At 39.2% G+C, this 6,000-nt stretch overlaps 1 protein-coding gene across 2 annotated transcripts in view; it reads right to left on the bottom strand.

Annotated features, from left to right (window-relative positions):
- Window positions 1-5,148, bottom strand: part of TNFRSF19 (TNF receptor superfamily member 19) — a 64,958-nt gene extending 59,810 nt beyond the window's left edge. Inside the window, exon 1 of one of the 2 annotated variants that reach the window (XM_050712093.1) lies at window positions 153-282. The gene's annotated coding sequence lies outside the window, so the exon portion shown is untranslated. Of the gene's footprint in view, window positions 1-152; window positions 283-5,064 lie in introns of those variants that run through there. The other variant, XM_035542705.2, reaches the window with a different exon arrangement.
- Window positions 5,149-6,000: the final 852 nt, after the last annotated feature.

A 6,000-nucleotide genomic window follows, 5' to 3' on the forward strand; every position in this document is an offset into this window, starting at 1 on the left:
ACGCCTCGTGGGGGCGGCCGCCCGCTCCTCGGGGCTCCCTGCCCGCCACACCCCGAGAGCGGAGAAGCCCCCCAAGGGCTACAGGGACAAAGAAGGGGACGAAGGAGACGGAGAGGACCCCTCACAGCCAAAGCTGCTCCCCGGACACCCACCTGCCACGTTCCGGCCACGGCGGCGGGGCTGCGTCGAGCCGCTCCCAGCAGCCCCCGCCCTCCTCCCCTCACGTCCTCCCGTTGCCCCTGGCAACGCCGCGCCGCCGCCATCGCCACCGCCCTCCCTCCCGCCCCCCGCCGGCCGGCTCAGGTGACCGCGGGCAGCCAATGGGCGGCCCCACGTGCCGCCGAGCGGGGCGGCCGGGGCGGCGGTCGCGGCCGTTAGCGCCTCGTGAGGGCGGTCGGGAGTGTTAGGGGGGAGGCACCAAGGGAAGGACAAAAGCCACCCAAAAAAAGAACTCTACACAAAAGCTTCTTAGATAAGGGCTGTCCGTGTTAGGTGGGCTGGGTGAAGCCCTTTGCTGACCTCAGGGCAGGTGGAGGAGGAGACCTTGCAGAGTGCAAAGTCCTTCCTGCCTGTCCCACGCAAAGACCACGATGGTGATTAACTACAAAGTTCTCTCCTTCCCAAGTTACTTAGCTAATTTATTTTTTTCTTGCTATCTCAAAATCTGAAATATTTTCCCATTTTGCAGATAACAAATTACCAAGATAGAAGTATACTACCAATACCAAATGCCAGTTCAGAAATCCAGCCCTCCGTAGAGAAGAAACTGTTCACAGTCACTAGAAAAGGTGTAGCTTACTGCGGCTTACTGTATCACAGAATCATTAAGGTTGGAAAAGACCTCCAAGATCATCTGGTCCAACCATCACCCTACCACCGCTATCACCCACTAAACCATGTCCCTAAGCACCACGTCCAATCTTTTCTTAAATGCCTCAGGGACGGTGACTCCAGCTCCTCCCTGGGCAACCCATCCCAATGCCTGACTGCTCTTTCTGAGAAGAAATGTCTCCTCATTTCCAACCTGAACCTCCGCTGGCACAACTTGAGGCCATTCCCTCCAGTTCTATCACTAGTTATCTGGGAGAAGAGGCCAACCCCCCACTCCTTACAACTTCCTTTCAGGGAACTGTAGCAAGCAATAAGGTCTCCCCTGAGCCTTCTCTGAACTAGGAGCTTTGTTTTGGGTAAGTGATACTCCAACATTGGTGAAACCAATCTTGGAGTCCTTGGTGAAAAAACAAACAAACAAACAAACAAAAAAAAACAACCAAAAAAACTTGTGAGGATTTCAGGTTACTAGTTTTACTTTGAATTAAAAGGTTAATGATATCACTGCAGTCTAAACAATTGAATGGATACATTGGGCATTGAGTTGGGTTATGAAGAGAATGAATGGACGCATATGCTTGGCAGTAAAGCACTTTCGAATAAGTAGTTTTGGGGAGCTTCTCACAGAGATAAAATTTTGGAGTTTGCCAACCACGTGGACAATTATAAAACAAGTAGTGCTTATTGACATACAGCAACTTGTCTGTGAAAAGATAAATGGTTGCAACAAAATGAGTTGCTTTCAATTAAAAAAAAAAAAAAGCCTAACTCAAAAAATTTACAGGGGTTTTCGTTTAATTATGTTATAAAAGGCCCTGCAAAGAAGAGTTTTGTTTCAGGACTGTTGCCAGAAGGAGCTCTGTAAGAGGCTGGAATTCCTGCGAGGAATGGCACGCTTCAGCACAAGGGCAGCGCATCTGTTGTGCATGGCAGCTGCTGCACAGCACTGAGCGTTCTACATCCTCTTGCTATTTACAGACAACTGTTTTGAATGTCATGTTTTGTGTAGACACCTGTAAAATGTATTGCATGAGGTCTTAGTGGAGTCACTCTGTGTTTCAGATACTCATTTTAAAGTAATATATTTAGACAAGTGTATTAAAACATCCCGGAGTTCTTAAAGCATTGACTAAGCACTGAGGACTACCATATGAAGAAACATTAAGACTTTCTCATCACACAGGGGTTTACTGTTCCTGTGAATTAAGAGCAACATGAGAGTGTATAACATTGAAATGTGTTTCAGTCCCTGTTGGAGCATGTACATGTAAAATGATCGAGTTAATTACATTAATCATTGAGAGATGTTGAAAATTGCAGGCTTTCTTTTGTTTTGAGTCATGATATTTCTTCAAAGGAAATGGAAGACGGAGAACTGTTACAGCAACTAGTGTAGATGCAAGAACAGAGATTGTCTCTACAGCCAGGAAAGCAGACAAGAACTATTTGGAAAGTAGTTTCAGCTGACCCCTTTGATAAGACTGAGTTGCGTGACATATCTGATGTGGAAGCAGAAATTGTACAGCAATAGGAAGTTGTTATCTTCATATCTCAAATGCTAACACAGTTCCCCCAGTCAACTGTGAGATAGATCTACTCTTGTTATGACAGCTGTTGGAAACTGATGTCAGTATATCTGTACAATGTCTTTTGATAGTCTTAACTATTACAAATCTTAAAATATGTTTATGATGTTATCTAAGACACGCTGTTTGGAAATGGCTCTATTTATAATCAGAAATTGCTCAAGCTATTTTAATAAATAAATGATATACTTGTGAGTTTCCTAGTCTGATTTGCTTTGAACTTTTTCTTTCTGAAAACTTAAGCCTGAGGATTAATTAGTGTTTATACAGCACTTTGTAAACCCAAAGTCATAAGAGCCAAGAATTATTATTACTTAATCGTTAAAAGTCAGATCAATGAAAAATTAAACTGTCAGAGAACTGCTTTTTGAAACAACAAAAATGCTGAAAATCCTCTGCCTCCCCCCATATGTCCAACTGTGCTTTTATTTGTCTCACATATAGACAAAGATATTTTTCAGTTTAAACCGGTTAACGCCCATCTGTGTTTAAATAAACGGGAAGATTACCTAAACTCCTAGGGACTTTTTACATAATGAAGAAGTCTTTATTTCCTAACTGCAGTTTTAAGACCTGAGTATTGCAAATATTTATATATTTAAGTCCTCCTTGACAGTGTAACCTATCTGATTAGCAGTGTTACTTCTGTGAGCATCTTTACTCATTTCTGTGATTGTAGGGTCGGATCCTTACAGTGACATTTTAAATGTATTTGGCTCAGCTATTTTGACTTCTGAAGAGAACTAAAAGAATCCTCACACTATTTTTTTCTTTGCTTCTCTTTCTACTTTACAGCAGATACAGGTATGGTTTAAAAACAATTTTCCTCAGAAAATAAATGTACATGTCAGAAAACCAGCAACAATCAAGGGAAGATTGGCTCATCAGTGAAGTATAGATTTAGTTAATACAGTTAGTAAATAAACCCATCTTTTCAGAGTTACAGAAACATCCTTTAATACATCATTGTTATTTAAAGAAAAATTCTAAATTTTGCTTTGGCTATGCCTTCAACAATATTTTTCCTTGACAGCTATAAACACATTATTCATGCAGTGCTAATTACTTTCCTTATAATATAATTGACTTGTTAAGTCAGAATATGAATTAATTGGTGGTATAGAAAAGTAAATGATACCAAGTCAGGCCTAGTTAATCTGTGTCTGGCATATTATCTCTTGATATTCAGTAAATTTTAAATTTATATATACAAATATACTTTTAATTAGAATGAAACAAAGTTTGCAGACTGACTAATGAAAGCTGACTACATTCATCTGGAAGTGCTGATGATCTTATTCAGATGCAAGCAGACTGCTAAAATTTGGTTTTGCATGTTACTATATTGTATCATGAAATATGAACATCTTGAGGGTCCTGGATTAGTAGATGTCCTAAGGAACAGAGTCCTGGCAATGCTTAGCAGCTATCAGTTTTGCTGTCTTTTAGCTGCAATTTATTAATAAGTAGATGTGCTTAAAATTTGCATATACCTAAATTTAGATTTAAGCGTAGGCACTTAAAGTCAGTATTTCAGAAGAACTCATTGTCCATCATTAAGACTCGATTTTCAAAGAGCTCAGTGTCTGGAATATTGAACTTCTTTGCAGGTCTCGCCCCAATTATGTGTTCTAAGTTCTTCTGAAAATCTAAATTATCTTAAAAAACCTACAGAAGAGGATTGAGTCTTATTTTAAGAGCCTGGCTTCAGCTACAGGCACAGAACGCTCACAGATTTGGCCCAAATTCATAAAAAAAGTCTGACCCTTTAAAAGTGCTAAAGTATAACGAATAATCCTAACTCTTCTAATGATTCTTTAGAGTGAATTTGTGGAGTAGATGTCTTTGATTTTCTTAAACATTACATATTCAAATATATGAATTTGAGGAACAGAATATAAAATATTGTGAAGAGAAATTGCTTCACTGAAATAGTAGCAAAGCTTCCATGGAATTCAGCAAAACCAGGTGTTTGTTCTAGATAAGCTAGAGATTTCTTTAATATCCTTATTAAAATTCCTTACAGGACACTTCTATCATCAAGTTAAAATGTTAATGTTATTATCAAGATTTCTTTTCATATTTGATAGTTGAACTAACATCTAGTTAAAATAAAAAAAAATCTCTTCTGTATATAAGGATGTGATATTTATAAATGTAGTTCTAATAACTTGTGCAAGAGGATGCCTTTTCATCTCAAGTATGCAACTAGTGGGATTAAAAGTGTTGCTTGAAGAAGGCAGGCTTTAATAAACACACTGAAAGCAAATAAATATACAAAATGTAGGAAATATGGCTGGTCTTTTCTCAGAAAATAAACATTCCTCTAAGTTCTGTAATGCTTGTATTTGAATATCACTTTATAAAACTACAGACAGTTGGAAGGAGCAGTGCACACCAAAGTATTATACATCCCCCCCCCCCAATATTGAAACAAATTCGATTTAGTTTCAGTTTTTAATTGTCTATATATTCTAGGTACTCTATTTTCATATAATTCTGCATGAGTTGCAAATAAAAATGCTGCATAAATTATATATAGTCTTTCTAACTATATACACACAATGACATGCAGTAGTACTGTTTGTGAACTCTAATTTCTTAAAGCAAAGCAAAACTGCAGAAAAAAAAACACAAAATCCAGTACCTGTTATATGATGAAGTTTTCCAATGCCCAGACTTTCTGCAACTTAATTTCACACTGCCAGAGCTTCTGTGTTAAATGCTTTACCTCCTTAAAAAAAAAAAAAAAAAGAAAGAAAGAAAGAAAAAAAAAGTATGTCAGCACAAGCCCAGACGAAACTCCAAATCCGGGAAAATAAAATTAACCATGCAGATCAAAGGCAGACGAGCACTGAGACCAAATGCCTGTAATCTGATCAGTGATCAGTTGCCATACATCAAAGGCAGTGCTTTGGAGAAGAAAAAGAGCTCTTTTTTTCTCCAGCAGGTAGTTGTACTCTTAAATTCTGCCTTTCAGTAGTCTCGTTCTTTTGTTAAAAATCGATCACTGGCTTTTTTTCCCCCCCTTTTCTTTCTTGTGCTGGGAGAATGCACACGATTCTGACATGCTTAGAGTTGAGTGGCTGGATCTGTAGCTTTTTGAGTTCCCAAGCTGTGTTGTGGATTGTGTGTTGGAAGCTTTCCCCAGTGCCAGCGGGTTCCGCTTTATCCCTTTCATCTCACTGAGCTGCAGATCCCATGACATCATTCAATGCTGTGGGACTGGTTAGAGAGCTATAATACAGCCTGTGGGGGAATACAGCTAAAGAGCAACAAGAGTTTGCATGATTTCTAATCAGGTTAGTCCATTGTAACAAACCCAAGGCTCACTTCAAAGTTTTCATTATATTAAAGTTTCCTCCCAAGAAGGGAGAATAGTGTAGCTATAAGGTTTTCTTAAAAAGATGCTTTATAATTTTGCCTGCTACAGGAAGTTACAATTTTCCATAAAGTTCTGGAAGTCAGACATGCAGGTCAGTTTGCTAGGCAGCTGTTAGAGATGACAGAAAACTACTTTTGCTTGTCTCTTTATTGAGGTTTGGAGGAAGTGGTGCATTTTGTGCACTGCAACTGTTTTTTT

This window comes from Cygnus atratus, chromosome 1 (genome assembly GCF_013377495.2).
Source record: "Cygnus atratus isolate AKBS03 ecotype Queensland, Australia chromosome 1, CAtr_DNAZoo_HiC_assembly, whole genome shotgun sequence".
NCBI lineage: Eukaryota > Metazoa > Chordata > Aves > Anseriformes > Anatidae > Cygnus > Cygnus atratus.